Source organism: Heliangelus exortis, chromosome 10, assembly GCF_036169615.1.
Source record: "Heliangelus exortis chromosome 10, bHelExo1.hap1, whole genome shotgun sequence".
Classification (NCBI taxonomy): domain Eukaryota; kingdom Metazoa; phylum Chordata; class Aves; order Apodiformes; family Trochilidae; genus Heliangelus; species Heliangelus exortis.
The window spans coordinates 14,923,286-14,943,201 of NC_092431.1; the positions used below are offsets into that span (position 1 = coordinate 14,923,286).

The 19,916-nt window shown below is 39.3% G+C and overlaps 1 long non-coding RNA gene across 1 annotated transcript in view; it reads left to right on the forward strand.

Moving 5' to 3' along the window:
• The first annotated feature begins 4,216 nt into the window (after positions 1–4,216).
• Positions 4,217–19,916, forward strand: part of LOC139800238 (uncharacterized) — a 129,397-nt gene continuing 113,697 nt past the window's right edge. Inside the window, exon 1 of the long non-coding RNA XR_011727670.1 lies at positions 4,217–4,269. This is a non-coding gene — a long non-coding RNA (uncharacterized lncRNA). The remainder of the gene's footprint in view (positions 4,270–19,916) is intronic.

Here is a 19,916-nt window from a genome sequence, read left to right on the forward strand (position 1 = left end):
TTTCCATTGCTCCCACCAGTGTGGGAGAACATACTGGACCAAGCCTTCTATACAGACCTTTCTATATACTCCTCCTGGATCAGAAGAATGACTTTCTTTAGGTTTTCAGATTTTTTTGAACAATCTATATCTAGGACATACATGGGTGTCTAGACTCCCAAAGATAGTTTTAAAAGTAGACCCAGCTCAGCTCCATCCAAGCTCTACAAGCACAAAGCGTCTGCCAGCATCATCAAAACACAATTCCATAAAGTGTGGGTGTAGGTATGAAAACTACTCCATTTATACCACCCAGTTCTATTCCTCCACTCACGTGGGAGTGCAGAATATGTCTGACAATGTCTTCAGCTGTTCAGGAATGAGCAGTTGCACACTTGTGTTTTCTGCTTGGTTATGGGGTTGGAGTGGGTGGGAAGGGTTCTGTTTTTTCAGGTCACATCTCAAGTTTGCCAGTATGCTGCCATGATCTTCTCCATCCAGAGCACTGTAGGAACTCCAGTTTTATTGCTTGTTCTCATTACTGACTGTTTTTTAAAAAATTAATTCCTTTTTGATGGAGGAAGCTTCAGAGGTCACAGGCTTGGCAAGGGCTGCCCTGGAAAATGATTCTTGAGAGTCCACCAAGACTGTGGGGCAACCATTTATTTGTGTGGGGAGTAGCAAGTGGGGAAATTACAGTGCAAATCTGCTGTAACGCAGCTTCAGCCAGAAACAGCTCCAGGTTTTTGCAGTATTACCTACTGAGACCCCAGGAAAGGTTGGAAGGTCAAACTGTGAGCTGTTTCCCTTTCATCTATTTGTGAAGGCCGCGAAATTCTTTGTAGACATTTTAACAAATAATGCTTTCAGAAATATATTTTCCCCTAAGAGCCTGCTTCTTTTTAGTTTCCAAGTACAAAAGCCAACAACAACTCAGCACGCGTGTTTTAAGTCGAATAGAAAGAGCTCGTAAGAATTCATGTTTCACCCTTCCAGAGGGGTCATTATAAAAGAAGTGAGGTTAAAAATAATGTTAACTCGATCTGCAAAAAAATGAACTCTTCATTTTTCTGCATCTTTTAAGACATTCTGAAGTGTCTCTGTGTGAACCTTTGTCTCATCCTCCTTTTTCCTTTTGCTTCACACCCAGTCTCTCCGTCTCAGAAAAGATTTTGGTACCTCTAACTATATCTAAATGAAGGAACCCTAAATGCTCTATCAGCTCCATCTTAGAATGAAGTCAAGATACATCTTTTCTGTCCTCACTTTTCCATTTGGCCTCTGGTAGTATGGCACCGTGGGAGGACAACCAGGTTCCTAATTGTAATGATGGCAGGGATGTTGCAGAGTGCACCTCACTGCTGCTCTGGTCCCTGATAACCTTTCTTTAAGCAGATCTTCCATGAATCTCAGAAATTACAGAAAATTTGGAATGATATCACTAGTGCTCTACCCTTAAAAAGCAAATGTTACTGAGTTTTTAATGACTTCAGTTTGTTTTTTTTTTACCAAACTTTCATCACATTCAAGACTATCTTTGTCAGAAAATGCAGGAAAACACATACTTGTAAACACAGTGGAACTCCGTGGACTGTGGGGTTCATGATATGTCACTGCTACAGGGAGCTGCCTGCTGAACAGCCTTCTTTTAGGAAGATGCTCAGCATTAGATGCTCAGTCTCAGAAAAAAGTTTTCTTCAGCTATCTCAGATACTCAGCAAGAACTCTAATTCTGCCCATACATGCACATCTATTACAGTTTTGAAAGCCTGAAGTCCTTTTTTTCATCTGATTTTTAGATGATGAATCTCAAATACCTGGCGAACTTGAAGAATTCCCCACCCTGAAATTTCAACACGTAGTATACATCAGTTTAGTAGCAGGGTTGTTTCTTGGTTCACCACACAGGCTTGCACTAGGTGATGAGCTGGAACTTGCTGGCCCTGAAGGCAAGGCAGGGACACACCAGTGGTTTAATTGTGGTCTGGACAATACAGGAATGTCAGCTCAGGGCACTGGAGCATCTGTAGTATTGATGGACTTATTAGCATGGTTGTTAACACTATGTCAATAATAATCCCACCATTATGATGATTGATAATTATTCTTAATATAGTAATGAACATAATTAAGCATGATAATTAATGTAGTTATGAGTTCTTGGTATATTCTGTGAGGAATTGTGCTCTGATATACACAACATAATCTTAGTTTGTCCTCACAGAATCTCTCAGTCCTCTTCTGCTCTCCCTTGTAGCTGATGCTGTTCCCTTCTCACTGTCAGTCCTTCCTCTCTGTTGTCCCATATATCACTCTGGTTCCTGACTCTTCCTCAGCTCCATGTAATCCTCAGTCTCCAGTTCTACAGGATTTGTTGTCAGTGTATCACAAATGTTGGAGTTGTGCAACCAGGACTGTTTTGACATGTGGGACACTCATCTTCATCCCTGGGACCAGGGTAGGAAGCCTCAGTTTGTGGTGACATAGAGTCATGTTTATTCTTGATCTCTTTCTCTAGAGGTCTTGTGTGCAGAGTAGGATAAAATAGGACAGAATAAAGCAGAATAGTACTAAAGAAAATACTGAAAATAATAAGAAAGATTACTTTATAATAATTAGTATTAAGAAGAGAATTCTTCTTAGGAAGTTTAAGCATTTTCCTGAAGTGGAAAGTCCAGTTCAGTGTGGTTACTGCCTTGGCACTTAAAATTTTTGGCTATGCTGTACTGTGTGCTAGCTGGACTTAGAAAGTACTAATGGGATTTGCATTGGCTTCAAAGTATTTTACAGCATCTCATAAAGCTCGATGTGGGAGGGACAAGGTTCCTGCTGCTTTAGTGTTTATTGTTTCTGATCTGAGATAGACTGCAAATAAAATGTGAGAGGGGGTATGGCATCTTCAAATAGAATGAGGCACACCTCTTCTCTTTTAAGGTCCAGATTCCATGGTACAAAGGCTGTACCTGCAGAAGGACCATCTCGTGAGCCTGGAGCTTCTGAGGTTGAGGCAGAGGAAAACTGGTTTCTTTTCCCATTTGTTCAAATGCAACTCAGAAATCACAAGCACAAACAGAATTTGCAGAAAAGAAGAAACTATCCCTTGAAAATTTAAATGTTTTCCAAGGGTCATACCATTACTTGTGGCTATTTCAATTTATGACCACTTCTCCATCACCTTCAGGCCAAGATCTAACAGAGAAGCAAAGGCTGGTGTGGGCTCCATCACCATCAGTGCCACCTGGCATCACACAAGCAGTCCCAGTGGTGCAGATGGAAGCTGGTGGGTCACACACATAACTCATCCAGATGACAGCTGTATCTGATCCCAAAATTACCCAAGTGTCACCTGACCAATAGGTGTTCAAAAAAACATAGGAAAAGGCAAGGACTGCTTCTATAAAGTGTATGTAGTTTTAAAAATGTACATATGCATGCACATACCTGTACCTATGTATGGAGAGAGCAGGAAAGAGACACTGTGATATATATGCAAGTCCACAAACATCACCTAATAAAATATGACCCTATTGGTGCCACTCGGTGCTGGCAACTATGAAACTAGCAGAAGATGTAATAATGTATAAACACTGGTTTTTTTTTCCCCCTGGTACGATTGGTTGCTCTTATGCATGGTCAGGAAAAAAAAAAAAAAAAAAAAAAAAAAAAAGAAAAGAAAAAAAAGAAAGAAAGAAAAAAAAGGCTAAAATTGATTTAAAACATATTATTGTTTAGTAACATCTTTGTATATTTTAGATCAGGGATCTGGCTAAGTCTGGGTGGTGTTCTGATACTCCTGCGAGTGAAACGTGCAAAACTCCTCCTTTCCCAGAGGAAATTTTGCAGAGGATGCTGCCACTACCATGGCTGAGTTTTACCACCATTGAAAAGGAAGCAAGACACGTAACAGCAGTGTGTGGCTTCAGCAAATGTGGAAACATGCCATGTATTCTTTGCATCGTTTTGATAGCCCTGATCATGACATATGATAGATGGCAGAAAATAGTCTCTTATCATCATTCCACAGACAGTCTGTCTTTTAGTATGTGCCCTGGGCATGATCCTGCTGGTTTCACTGGCATAGATACGAGAGAAAGTATTTGCTCTTCTCTGCAACCTATTTACAGGGATTTCTTCTAAACTCTCAGAATTTCCCCTGGAGTAGTCCAACCCCATGCTGTTCCCAGTTACTCTTCTGAATAACATTATACAGCAAAAAAACAAAAAACAAAAACCAACCACCAAACAAACAAAAAAAAAAAAAAAAAAAAAAAAAAAACCAAAACAAAGCACGTGGCTGTGTTCAGCCTGAAAGATTTCTGTCACAAACCATTTATTTTGACTTTTAAGGCAGCCTGCTACTAAGCTGGGGACATTGAGAGTCCAAGGTCATCAGCTCATCCTGAGCTAGCTTCCCTTCCTGGCATGGGAAGCCTGGCTTACAAGGTTGGCCATGAACCTGGGAGTTTCAGGCAGCTATTCAGGAGAACTGTCTTCCCTTGCATTGATAAAAATGAGGAAAATGGTGATTTTTATTGAGCAGATATAGGTTCTGGGGAAAATGTTTAAGTTGGGAAGTATAATACATCTTGGGTTTGGAATAAAAGTTCTCATCATTCCTGGGACAGAAAATTGTGAATATGTTTTGATTTAATTTTGATTAAAGTAAAATTTGGAAAAGATTGTTTCTCATGCACCAGAAAAGCTACTATGCCTCTACTTCTTCTGCTCCTAGGGCTAATCAGGCAGAGAGGTGGCCAAATCAAACTGATAGCTGTGCCTACCTTCTCTCATGTCAGTGAAAGTTGAGGAAAGTTCACAGTATCATTGATGTTATTGTAACTGGGATTTGAAAGCAGGGTAGGAAATGAATGTCACTGCCTTGTCACAGAGATGTGAGAGACAGACCAGCTGTATGTTTGCCCTCTAGACTCTAGGAAAGCAGTGGAAAGAAGGATGGAAAAAATAGAAGCACTTGAATAATGGAATGGAAAAGTAAGGTGAACAACCAAAGCTGTTTTGTAGTTTACCTAAAACTTAAATTTCCATTTACCCTACCCAGTCTTGAAATATCAGAGTAAACTCTGCATGGGGTGTTTGGTAACAGGTAACATAGCAGGAACCTCACTGTTTCTCACCTCCATCCCTTTCAGAGAAAGGGAATGATGCAATGTCATGGCATGTACTCTTCATGCCTCAAATGCTCTTCAAGATCATGGGTGGGCAGAAGTTCCCAGCAACTCTGACCCTAACAAGGGAGGTCCAGAATACAGCACTTCTGCCAGAGCTGCTGGGATCTGGTCAGTAAAGAGTGAGAGCTGAAGGGCTTCTGAGCCATTAGAAAGCTGTAATGTCTGGTCCAGGACTTCTTCTCTGTGCAGTTTTAGATAACCAGAATCTTTACCTCCTTTATGTATGAAAATGGCCCTGACTAGCCAGGAAAAAAGGAAACAAGGTACCCACCTGCCAGTGGACGGGGAGATTGTGAATACACACATCCTTGTGCACTCACATACAGCAGCTGCAATCCATTTGGCTGCACAAAGTGATCAATAATGCCATTGCAAGCCAAATGAAAACAGAGTTTGTCTTGGGTTAGGTTTTTTGTTCTAAGTAAAATGAACTTCATCAGCAGGTGCTCTTACAGAAGTTCCTTTTCTATGGAAATAGAGCCCAGGGGGGATGGAGATACAATACTTTACTCAAAGGTAATTAAAAAAAAAAGAGGATTTACACGGGACTCACACCTTTCTTTCTTTTCCTCTAAATTTTCAGAAGTCAGAGTGCAGCTGATTGTATCTGCAGGTGAAAGCAAGTGATTGGTGGATCTCAGAAGATTTGGGACCAGACTCATCCATATGGTTTGAGTCATTGTGACAGTAGAAAACAGCTGTAAAACTCTTTCGCTGGCCAGAAAATGTTTGGTTTATGGTTGCTTTGTGTCTCCAAGCATCTGATGAATGCAGTCCTTTGTCTCAAGAAGCATCTGAAAACCCATATGCTTTTCTGCATTTCCCAGATAAATAAATTTTGATTGCTATTTTATGGTGAGAGCCCCTCATGAAATTTTCTGATAATTTTTTTTATTGAGTAACTGGTAAGAGAATATTTGAATACAAATTCTGTCTCTGCCAAGAGGAGGTTAAAACTTGCAGGGACTAAATTTTTTAGAAGACCCTGCTTTGGGAAACTCACAGTCTAGGCATAAAGGTGCAGAAGGACAGCTAACAGTCATCTAGATGGACAGAACAAGACAAAGAGTGTTTAAAAAGGAGAGTGACTGAGCACTTGTACTTGGCTCATTTTTATGTCTTGGTTTGTTCTGCAGGGGGCTGTTTGTATTTATCTCTGTTTCTTTGGAGGACTCAAGGGGAAGGCTGGGGCTTAGAGGTTTTATGAGATGAGAATTTTGAGAAGCCACTTGAAAGAGTTAAGGGATGGAGGCACAGTGGATTGGGTAAGGAAGAGAATTTCAGGCAGGGAGGCTCCATTAAAGAGCCAGAGAAAGAGTTGGCAAAGAAGATGCATGCATCTGTAGCCAAGTAAAGGAGGCAAGGTTGAAAGGAGGAGAGCAGAGCTCTTCCAGCAGACTTTCCATACTTCTCCTCCCACTGCAGGCCTGGAGTGCTTAGGAATAGAGAGTGGTGAAGTGCTGGTGGTGGAGGAAGGGTTGTGGTGGTAAAAACTTCCTCAACGTTTTCAACTTCCAAAAAAGAAATATCTTCTGAATTGGGAATTTAGGGTAGAAATTGTCTGTTTCTGCTTTCTAGCCCTGGCAGGTAACAGCATTTTCCAGTTCTTTCTATAGATTCATTTGCAAGAAATCTTCTGTGTTTTCATTTTTGCTTGGGACCACTTGCATGCTTGTATTCTCTGGATACAGAGACTCAGGAGACTGGAAGAGGTGCATTATTGTTTGTTCTCTTGCTCAGCCTCTCTCTTGTTTCTTTCCCTCATATGCATATTCTTTCTCTTTCCTCTCTCCCCCATCTCTGAAGGAAATATTTCCAAATGTGCACTTTCTGATTCTTGTATTAATGCTCTTTAGATTAAAGGTCAAAAATACAATTCTTGTCATTGTGTAGATACCAAAGAGAATGGTAAAAATGGAACAGTATCAGTTCTGTGGGGTACATTAAAAAGAACCGAGAGCAACAGCTCTAGGGCTGATTTAAAAACTCATGCAAATGTGTAAAATCCAGCAGCCTTAGGACACAGTTTAACACTTCCAGACATATTGAATACTTTTAAAAAGATCCTTTAAAAGCTGGCAGGAGATAAATCACTTTTTCCAATTATTTTGAAATTATGCAAGCTAGGCATGCTACAACTTTTGATCACAGGTACTTACTGAATTACATATTTGCTAAGTACCCCCTTTCAAGGTCACACTCGTATCACTCTCAGTTCACTGATGATCTGAGGGCTCTCTGCCCTTCCACTGGCAATGGTGAGAGTCAGACAGGTACAAGATGGGAAATGCTAAATGCTTTGGGGCTAGTAAGACTTGGCAGCCATTTAAAAGAACTTTGCATGAGTGAAATGGCAATGCAGTGACAAAACGGGCAAGGTCAGTGTTCTAAGGATTTGGATTCAGGTATGCCTGTTTCTCTATTTCTTATGATTACAGGATCATAATAAATTTCTTTCAGTTAAGAAAAGCCCTGTATATAATATATTGAATGCAGAAGATTAAAAAAATAAGTCACACAATAAAGAGTGAAAAATATCAACGGTAGAATAGTCTTCAGGTGTTCCTATTGACACTGTAAGCAGTGTATGGGATACATATCTATTGGCCATGGAAGAAAAAAAACCCACAAAACCTTCACTTATTTAATTTAAACAATTCAATAGGCACTGTCATGTTAGCAGTAAAGGAAGAAACTTCTGGATCTTTTCAGAAATAAGTATTGCATTTATCTAGAGTAGAGCGGAATGTACTCTCCTGCTGTTGAGACTTAGTGCAAAATCAACATTCTCTGACTGACAGGGATACTTCTGAAAGGATTATTCAGTGCTTAAGAAAGTACTTGTCACTTGCATAATTTTAATAGAATTAGCAGACAGTTTGATGGGATTACTTCTCATGATAATCCATCTTCTCTGTAATACTGGGAACTTTTGGTGACTAATGTGGCTACTGGCTTAAACAGATTTTTTTTTTTTTTTTAAATCTCATTTTTAAGTCATTGTGATATTGAGCATTGTTATTATTAGATATGGACATCTGCCAAAATTCAGAGCCATGCAGTCCCAAATCAGAAGAAATTTAGGTAAGCAGTTTTCCATTGTGAAGCTACCTCTCATTAATTTTAATGATTATTATTTCTCTTGTGTTGTTAAATGTGGATTCAAACAAGAAGTACAGAGAATAAGACTGCCCTGAAATGTTTATAAAATAGAGATGACATTGGAAATCCAGATTAAAGGACCAGCAAAGAGAAAGCACGTTAATTTCACATAAAACAAAACCTAGGATAACAGGATAGAGGACAGTGGGAACGTGGATGTCCAGTAAAATGTTGGACCAAGATGAGTACCTTGTAAGACTTCTGCTTCCCCAGGAGTCTTACAAGTAAGGGTTTAAGAAGGCAGCTAGCAAGGAACATGGAGAACAAACCTGGACAGTTTTCTAGGAGCTATCTGAGGCTTAATTTCTAGGACTGTATACAACCAGATGGTGGGGAAATGCCTTCTTTTCTAACCATGGAGAAAGACCACAAATGGCACAAAATTAGAATCAGGCAATTTCTCCTACAGCTATCTTCTGCTACTGGTTTGGAGTCTGTATCTGAAGTAGAAAAGGGAAGGCAAGGGCCCATTTCTGCCTCCCTCTTCTCATCTGCTCTTTTGGATCATTAGAATTTTTGTAATCAGGAGTAGACTCCAGTGTGATGTGATTCACAGCTGGGCCAGGATGGGGAAAGACAAAGGTGACCTCAACAGTGGAGTCATGACTGAGCCTCTGATAAGTCTTTTGGTGGGACGGGGTGTTGCAATCTATACAGAAGAAAGAGTCTTAGAGGATCTTGAAGATACAAGGATAAGGGATGAAGTGAGGAAATACTAGAGCTTTCCAGCACCCAGAAGTAATGTTTCCATAGCTACTTCCCTGTGGGAATACAATATACTCTTCTGGTCTGATACCACTGCCAAGATGAAGGGCATAAAGCAGTAAAGTTTCTTTTGAGGACTTCTCCATTGCTAATCTATTTTGCAGTACTCATCTGTCTGTACTTTGAGGATCAGGACAATCACCCCTTCCAGTTCAGATCATTAAGATTTTTCAGGGAACTTATTTTATTTGGAAGGAAAAATGGATATCAACCTGGGGTCTAAAAGCTAATCTGAAGCAGATGCAGTACCTACCATGAAAGAAAGAGAATTCAAAGCCATCTCAATGTTTGAACATACGATTCTTTCTGAAATATTTTCTCTGGTTTTCTAGAAGTGGGTTCAGTCACACATCTAAAATTTCAGGTGCAAAAGCTTTGAAAATGGTGAAAATCATATTTATTATAGAAAGGTACGTTAATTTGTAACTGATTTTTACATGAACTTGTATGTGTCACACAGAGAAATGAGATTGTTCCTGGGGGTAATATATGTAGTCTAAGAATGGGCGACGAAGTGGTATGAAAATATAAGTAGTATTGTACCCCAAGGGAGTACAAACAATCTGGTTTTACAGTGCTATTCTTGAAATGTGAAGCCACAAGGAAGTAGAGAAATGTTCCTCATCACAGAGACAGAGTATGTCTTACACTTCATCAGTATGATCTCCTTTTCTGTAGAGACAGTCAGAATGTGCAAAAAGAAAAAAAGTATAAACTGGATGCTGAAGACTGTGACAGGTGAGATTCTGTTGAAAGTGTGGTGAAAAATGAAGAGAGCAAGGCAACTGAAGAATTCCAGTTTTTGTTATCTCACTTGGGCTAATGCATGTTTCAGTAGCCTGTGGTGCATGGCAGTTCTGTTTGATATCTTCGTTGATGATTTAGATGAGGGGATTGAGTCCACAATTAGCAAATTCACAGATGACAGCAAGTTGGGGGGAGTGTGGATCAGCTGGAAGGCAGGAGGGCTCTGCAGAGGGACCTGGACAGACTGGAGAGTTGGGCTGATTCCAACGGGATGAGGTTCAACAAGGCCAAGTGCTGGGTCCTGCACTTTGGCCACAACAACCCCATGGGGAGCTCCAGGCTGGGCACAGAGTGGCAGAAAGGGACCTGGGAGTCTGGATTGCCAGGAAGCTGAACAGGAGCCAGCAGTGTGCCCAGGTGGCCAAGAAGGCCAATGGCATCCTGGCCTGGATCAGGAACAGTGTGGCCAGCAGGTCCAGGGGAGGGATTCTTCCCATGTACTCAGCTCTGGTGAGGCCACAGCTTGAGTCCTGTGTCCAGTTCTGGGCCCCTCAGTTCAGGAAGGAGATTGAGGTGCTGGAGAAGAGCAAGGAGGCTGTGAAGGGATCCAGCAAAAGTCCTGTGAGGAAAGGCTGAGAGAGCTGGGGGTGTTCAGTCTGGAGAAGAGGAGGCTCAGGGGAGACCTCATCACTCTCTACAATTCCCTGAAAGGAGCCAGGGGGGTCAGGCTCTGCTCCCAAGTAGCTCCCAGTAAGACAAGAGAGCATGGGCTTAAGCTCTGCCAGGGGAGGTTTGGGTTGGATATTAGGAAGAAATTCTTTCCAGAGAGGGTGATCAGGTATTGGAATGGGCTGCCCAGGGAGATGGTGGATTCTCTGTCCCTGGAGGTTTCTAAAAAGAGACTGATGTGGCACTCAGTGCCATGGTCTGGGAACCAGGGCGGAAGTGAATTAGGAGTTGGACTTGATGATCTCAGAGGTACTTTCCAACCTGGATGATTTTCTGATTCTGTGATATAAATGAGATGTATTTGCAACACAGAGCAAAATGTAAGAGAAGAAAGAAGATTCTTCTAACAGGAATGTGGGGCAGACTCACCTGTACAGCATCCTTACTGCAGTGTTTCTAAAGGAAGGAATCTGTACCACTTGCAGCCAGCTTCTAGGAACTGAAAGACAAATTCCTCAGGAGACCTGCTGGAGATCTGGATAGTTTTAAGGTCTGTACAGCACTGGATCATTTTTATACAAGGCTTTTGCCTGGATGCTCTGGAGTGTCACACCCTAGATCCCTGGGAGAAACCATGCTGGCAGGCCCAGGGGACTAACACAGACTCAGCAGAGAGTCAGTGCCATCAAACCCAGGGCAATCTCACTTCAGTCCTTCTCCTAATGTGACTTTACTCACAAGCCTCTGGACAAGGTGCTGTGAGGCTCTGGGCATAGCAGTAGGAAAAAAATTGAAACCAACCAAAACAGGAATGGAAAAAGAAGAGAGGAATAAACTGGTGAGTGATCCCATGTAAACATAATGCAGTACAGAGTAGGAGCAAATGATTCAACAAATGGGAATGGGACATGGCTGGCTTGGTGAGTTCATGCAAATATCACAGAAAACACAAACAAGGCTCATATTTCATCTCTCTTTGTAGCTCTCATTGTTTCTGAATGTGCAAAGACCTCCAGCAGGCAATTTTATGGATTGTGCATAGGGAAAAGGCAGTCTGCAATAAGGGTTAAGAAGCTACAGGAATTCACTGCCCAAGAAGTTAATTTCTTCCTAAGAGCATCAGCTGTTTGGCATCATGACCTGGTAGACAGGAAGAAAGCTTCTGAGTGATGTATCTGCAAGATGAAGGGCACTTGTTTCTGAAAAGCTGGTGTTTCAAATTGGGAAGAAGTTATATAATTTAAATGCAATAGCTCAGTTTTCTGTTTCTTCCTAGTGTCTGAGTCAAAGAAGGGTCCTGGGGATGAAGGTCAGCATGTTCTCCCCTCTGTGTACCAGTCAGTAGAATTTCATTCATTTGCGGCCCTGTTCTCCATTAATTTCTGAAGGAATGCCAACCGCATGTATTTTTTAGTGGATTTGAATTCCTGATGAATTTGCTTCACAACATAGTATTTGTGTTACTTTATTGAAGCACAACCTTCCCTAAGGCTTGACTCTTCTTTCTGTAGTCCGTGGTATAAAAGAATAGTCTGCAAGGTTAACTCACATATTCTAAGACATTCTATTTTTTTCCTTCAGCTGCTTCTGAAATTTCATGTTTCCTCTGAGTGGCTTGGTTTTTAAACCAATTCTCTCTTCAATAGCTTTATGCTGTTGGTTGTAAAGGCAACATCAATCATCAGTGAACACCATAGCTCTCCTTCAACAGGTGATTAAGTCTCTGAAGCAAAACATTGCTGTTTATCTTTGTTCCTATAACTTTTAAAATGCTACCTAATTTGAATTTTCATTTGTTTGAATTAAATTGGATACTGAAAAGATCCAGCTATTTATCTGTAGTTAAATGTTTATTCAAGTTATCTAGCTGTTGCTTATTTTACTAGCTATTATGTTGTAGGTGACTGCAGATGAACATTTCTAGTTTACAATGTTTAGTACATGAATAATTATTCTATGTACACGCACAAGAGAGTAAATGACTATAGGAACAATCTTTCCTGTGGCTAAATTTTTGTGTAGTAAAAATATCCTCATGTTAAGGGTTTGATAGAATACATAAGGCACAGAACATGGTATGTATTACTTGCTCTTGGGTGGTCCAGTAGATCATTTCTACAGCTCAAAGCCCCTTGTCATTTAGTGAAGATACAATATAGTATTCTTCCATTGCTATTTACATTCCCTTTTTTTTCAGCAACTTCAAATGCATACATGAGGCATTTCTTCCCTCTTGTTTTTTTTTTGATCTCCTTGAAGACAAATTTTACTGTGGTGTCAAAATATAATACACTCCACTGATTCATTAGACACAGATCCTATTTACAGAAGTCTTACTTACTGTAGTGGGAAAGAGAGCATATTACTGAAGAATGGTCATGGAAGAAAAAGAAAAAAAAGTATGAATAGAAAGCTTTTAAAAAAATAAACCATTGGCTCTTTTATCTCACCAATGCTTTTGTGCAGCTGGGGAAATGATTAAGAAGATGCTGTAGAAGAGAAAATCTGAGAAGTCCTGCAAAGCTCAGTGTTATTATTTTAGGGTTTTTTGAGAAGGCAAAGTTCTGCAGTCCTTTTGACGCTCAATTATAATTCAGCAGGAAGAGGCAAAGGAGAAAGACTTAAAGTCCTCATTGGTAATGGAAGTTATGGAGTGATTGGAAATAGAGAGAAAATATTGAGACCTTCTTGTCACTGATGTAGCCAGATACAATCCTGAAAAAGTAGTTAGTTTAACTGTATTTTAGATGAAGTCCTTCCCAGTTTCTCATTTGTGGAGCCAGTCTGGATCTTCATGGGGAAAAAAACCCCAAAGAACCAGTGGTTCAAAACCAAATAAAAAGAACACAAACTCCAGCACTCTTTGTCATGGTACTTACATGATTCCACTTAGAGAGCACTTGTGCAGATCTCAGAGCACTCTAGCAATGAATCAGACTTCACAATGAGTGTGTAAAATACTTGATATTACTTCTAGAACAATCAGAATTCTTTGCCATCAGAATGCTGATTTGTCAAAATGACAATGGGTTTAGTAGATTTGTCTTGATAAAGTTGAGCATATTGGTCTGATAAGGTTGAACTGCATGTTGTGACTTTTGTAGCTGTCAGATTATATTATATGGCTATATAGGAATGATGGAAGTCCAGCTGAGGGTCATACAGTTGCTTTGACCCTAAAGAAAGGAGGCAATCAATTTTTTAAATGTTTATTTTTGAGGGTTAGGTAACAAAATTCCTCAGAAATTCATTTTTGCAGGAACTTACAGGTATCTATTTTTCATTACATTTGAAGATGAAAAGTAAGTTTTTGTTTTTTTTTTAACTTACAGGTACTGAAAGATTTTAGGTTCTTGTAAAGGTAATTATGGTATCAGGTTTTCAAAACTTTGACCCTAATTCAGTAAATGCTACATTAAAATTTAAATAAATAAATACCCAATATGCGATGGAAAAACTCATTAGCTTAATTATATGTTTGTCTGCAGAACTGGAGTTTTATGGAAATTTTACAAACCTGTCCATCCGAAATGAAATCAGTATTTTCCTGCATGATTTTGCAATAATACACAAACCATACATCCATCATCCCAAACGTTACCCACAAGCTTAAGCACACAGAAAACTGCACACATGGACACTGTGAATAAAGGAGATAAATGTATGCTGTTCCTCACTGAAACGGGCTATTTTACATTAGTTGAACAGATTTCAAATGTTTCAAACGTTCAGGGATATTTAAAAGTTTGTTTGGTCACTGGGTCAACGTGTAGGGACAGAGAGGACAGTAACTAAAAGGAACTTCAAAGGTAAAAATCATCCCATACAAAGTGTGACTTTAAAATATATGTAAACTCTGATCAGACATTTGACAATGTATTAAAAGGGATGTTAGTGGAGCAGGTAAGGATAAGGGGGCAAGAAAAGACAGGTAAAATCAAAAAGAGACAGCAAGCCAGCATCATTGGCATGGACTTTCCAACAGCTAAATAGACAACACAAAATGGAAAAAATGCACATCTACAAGGCCAGCAAGTATGGTAAAAAGGATAAGGTATGTGCACAGCTACAAAATAGCAAAAAAAAGCAGCAAAGGCAGGGTAATTTTGAACTTCAGAAAGAGGAATGCAACTAATGGACCTCTACAGGAGTAATCATTAAGGATGAGCCTGTTCTGCTTTTACACCAGTGACCTAGAAGAGAGGTAATGCAACTCCCTGACAGCCAGAGCTAGACTGAAGAGCAGTTATCAAGTGAAAATAGCAAGACTTGCAGCAGAAGCTGTGTGGTTTAGAGTAAAACTGAGACTATTAGGGACAGAAATGAAATAACACGCATCAAGCAGCTGCGTAATAGAAAACATGAGTTAGGAGAAGGATCTCAAGGAAGTAATCTAGAACAGGAATTTTGTTTTATTAGATTCTAAGAAAATTACCACAAATAGAAGTTAGAATGATATTTGGCAGAAGATAAATATTGCTGAATATTCAAAAAAAAGTTTTTGGATGCTTGTTACAAATATATTTCTCTTACTATATCCACAGTAGAAAAGCAACCCAGAAGAAAAAGGTAGTGATCAGCCACCCCAAACCTTAAAGAACAGTTAAGCAGCTTCATTTCTTTGTTAACAAAATAGAGATTCAAAGTGATACTGTGATCATTCAAGGCAGATGTAAGGACTCCAGGAAAGGAAATATCAAAATCTTTTCTTGTACAGATGCATTTGGTTATTGATATGACACCAATTAATCAATTAGATGTCTCAAAGATTATGTAATTTTTTTCATATATATATATAATATATATATATTGTTTATATTATATACTACATATATATATTTTGTTGACATTTTGTGAAACAGCTATAACTGAAATTTTTTTAACTTTTTTTTTTTTTTTTTTTTTTTTTTTAATTGAAGATGAAATTGTACTTTTTGTGCTTTTGCCTTTAGATAGTTTGTAAAAACGGCATATTTCCATGCTGGTAATGAAACATCTTAAACATTAATCTCTTAAACATCTCTCATTAATCTGTATTTGTGCACACAAATGAAACATATAATTCAAATTATAAAATTACTGCATAAGATAATTTACATTTTCTTATCCTGAAAGCTTCTAAATCATGACGAAATCTTCTGAACTCTACAAACTGCTCTTGGCTAAAATCTATTCTTTTCGAACACAAAAGCTGAAAATCGTTTCACTCTTTGACCTGTGAGCCAAGATCCCCAAAGCCTGATGCAAATTAAAATGTCTGAGTTTATAAATATCTCTGAAACTAGGTTCATAATGGAAACACAAGCAGATCCACACTACAGCAGTACTCATGGGGGCTTTTAGGGCAGTTTACAGGCCTATCAGTGCCAAACCATAAGTTAATGAGGAGGAGCAATTGACTGTAATAAAGCACCTCAAACAAGAAGAGAGCATTAAAAAATGCAGGAGCTGAAAATTCCTGTTGGGATTGCCATTAGCTATGTCCCTGTTCTATTGTTCCCTGTTCTGCTTGAGGAAAACATTGCCTTAGCTTCTTACATTTCCATCTGCTAAATGCAGTCAGTACACTTTGGTAGTGCTGGAGAAGGGATTTGTGTGAAACTTTGAGTTAGGATCCACCTGTCAAAACCCAATTTACCATTCCCATCTAATGTCAGCCTTCCCTCTGTTCTCCTTATTATTATTAGATGACTGAGGATGCACCATGGGATGACAGCAAGCTAAAACTAGAAATGGCTCCATTTGACTTTTGTGCCTTTTCACATCAATCTGCTCCTGCAAGTCTGATTGTTAACGTGGGAGCTTGGCACAGAGTACAGGTGGCAGGCAATCAGTGCTTGAGAAAAGAGACCATAAAGACCTGGCTTAGTTAATGGTAGGGTGGGGGGCAGTGTGGACAAGGGAGACAATTGCCATTATTCCAGACATCCATATGTATCCCTAAGTAAATTTAATGCATGCTATAGCTGTCATTATAAAGCTAGCATTCATTGGAGAAGAGCGAACAGAAATATTCTTTTCAGCTGAGAGATGATTGGTGACAGCTCAGGGGTCAGGTTTTTCTTTCCCAACCAGAGGTCATTGTAATCCATTTTGGAAAAGATATTTAGGAGACTGAGTGAAACTTGGTAAATAATGGTGCTGGGGTTGGATGTGTGAACCTTTGAACTGACCTCGAGTGTTTCCCAGTGGGACATATGTAGTGCAGGAAGTGTAAAGTGCATCCAGTGTCTTGGCTTGAGACAGAAGCATCAAGAACAAAAGAAATTATGAAGTGACCCACCCCCCCAATATATTTTTCCCTTCCTTTTACCTACTTCTTGTTGTCTGTGTGCATTCTCTTTTCTGAACGGCATACATATAGTTAGCAAGAGTAATAAAGAGATAATTTGGACAAGATGCATGCTTCATAAAAAGATGCATATAGTTTTCACGTATCTGGCTTAAATTAGTGAGTGGTTTAGGAATGTGAAATAATCCATTGTGTATAAATTTGACCCCTCCCAAATACTATTTCCAACATAGTAGCAAAATGAAACTTTTTCAAAACAGGCCTTGCTTTGGGATCCCCAAACTCTGTGCTTTCTATGTCACCTTCTCTTGCAGGATTGCTGCCACCTTGGTTTTCTGTCTCTGCTTGGCCTCCTCTGACATTGAACTGTGAGAGGCAATGAGTTAAATAATAATAGAAAGATTCCGATGCTGTTTCACACTTGGTTCCAGACTGCAAGAAAACCACAAACCTTCAGCCCGCGGGAACTGAAATCCCCTCTGACATGAAACAAAATCATAATTGAAAATGAAATTACAAAAAATGGAAACTACAGAAATTAGCCATCTCCATTTCTCAGTTTTATTCAGTCAGATACCACTCCAGTTCTCAGCTGGGAATATGGCAACAGTTTGTAGCCATAAAAATATTGACACCAGGCTAGCTTCGGTGATGCTGACAAGTTAGGTATCTGCTGGCTGTCTGCACAGGATGGTGTTTAAGGGAAACCCACTAAAATTACACATTACACTGGGGGATCTGGTGGTGCAGATGGAGACCACTCTGCATGTGTGATGGCAAAGAGGACCTTTGCCTTCTCCAGGAACAGGCATCATCCCTGCTGATGGGGCCTGCCAGGGAGCACACCCAGGGTCAACCTTCTTCAGCTTCAGTCCACCCTTTCAGACATCTGCTGAGGGAGTAAAGCTCCAGTCTGCAGGAGTTTGAAAGGCTTGAGGGAGGGAAGCCTCCTGATTCACCACTGCTCCTTAACAAGGATGCTCAGACAGCAAGAGACAGGATTACTGGCACTCCTGCTGCAAGCTGGAGCTGTGCATGTTATGGCTCCAGTGGCAAAAATGGTTTCATGCTACTGCTACAGAAAGTGCTGTATTGGATAATACAGAGAAGGAATAAGAGAAGGAATCTGACTCAATTCAGGCATCGTTTGTATCCTGCTGTGTCTATAGGCAGAATAAAAGACCAAGACCCTTAGATGTTGTTACAGATTCTTTTAGTCCTGCAATGATTTGCATAATGGTGAAGAGAGAGAGAAATAACCCTTCAGCATGTCTGCTGGGCTCCTCAGACACAGCATGTTCATAGACTTAACTATATATACTTTGTATGCAGCATTATTGTAGTGGAGGATAAAGAAAACCAAAACAAGCAAACAAACAAAAAAACAACCCCTCCCAAAAAAACAAAAAGAGAAAATTGCACATTTGAACTAAATTAAATTCAGAACCTCTAGTATGTCAGGTCACAGAAGGCATGTACACATTTCCATAGGGCTGCTGCTTTGGAAACTGAGTAGCTCTAAAGTACATCTACATGTTGGCTCTTGACTCCAGGCAGCTGTATTAGGTAATGTTTTAAATATAAAGGCACTCCATGATGAATGTTCATAAATGAAAAATGCACATTCCCCATGAAATGCTTGTCAAACAGCAGTGCCCACCTATTTTTAGCACACACACACACAATTCACATTAATCTGTATTGTTGTGGAGCTCCTTATCTGCCCTTGAAAGTCCCTTCTAGGTTTTAAAATAATCACTTGCATAAAGCAGCCTTCTTGCTTTACAAATAAATTCCTAATTTTTAATAGATATCTAACAAAGTAGAGGAGTAACAAATGCAGAATGGCTTAGGGTTGAGGTGTTTTAATGCCAGCATAAAATTTCTTCACCTAGAGCTTTATGATTCACTGTTAAAGAGTTCTTAATTCTCTTAAGGAAATGGAAGTGTTGAACTGACAAAGAGGTGTCGATCACAGAGCCAAGATTTCTGCAGTGACAGATCAGGCAGAAGGTATTCTCAGTAAGGGACCCAGGTTATTAAATACACTGTCACAGAAAATCAGGCCAAAAGCAGATCACAGGTAAAGAGACTGAAGAGCCAGGCACACCCTTTTAGATCAGACTCTCCTCCTGCACTCCACAGTTTTTTCTGTGCTGGAGTTTCATTTAATTCAACACAACTCTTGCTGTAGTCAACCTTTTGGCTTCCACCATCTTTCCCCCCATGTCTTGTATCTTATGAAGACTATTTTTAAAGTTAATTAGCTTATCCCAAATGAAAGAGAGAAAGATGCAAATCTGAAACTTACACAGAGTGCTATCATATGAAATAAACTACAAAGACTAGATGTTAGTTTTCTTCTATAGTAACTCCTTTTCTAAGAAAAAGAAAAGGATTCATGAGGAAATTATTTTTACTTCTTTATTTACATAAGTCCCTTTAACTGATTATTTTTTTCCCTCTCAAAATGTATTACTAGATATGGAAATGGAGTGTAATCAAAACATGAGTGCTAAGCAGAATGATTTTATAAAGACTGAATACTGACCAACAAGTGAGGATCTGCTGTCAGGATTTTACTTGGCCCCAGTCTTGTGAGCTGCCTGCTCCGTAGGAGCAACATTTCTGCTCGGTAAGCATAAAGGAAATCCAGGTAAGAAGAGCTGATTACTTAAGAAGTAACTTTAAAAAAGGCATAACTTAAGAAAAAAACTGTTTTAATTTACTACTCATATAACAAAATATATTAATAAGCTTTCAGAAAACACAAAGCGGAGCACAGGATTAGGAGTCACATTGTATAAAGGATCTGAAACACAGAAGTATTTTAGTAGATTTGAGTGATAAGTATTACACTTAAATACACAAAATCCACTCTGTACTAACACAGGACTAATTATGCAGTAGTATTCTCTGAAAATAAATAAATAAATAAATAAATAAAAAAAAAAATTAAAAAAAAAAAAAAAAAAAAAAAAAAAAAAAAAAAAAAAGAAAGAAAAAAATAATCTGATGGATTGTAAACTCAACATGAGTAAAATAACCAATAGTTGCAGCTGGAATAAAACAGGTTTAATGCTGAAACAAGCAAACAAGAGTGCCATATGCAT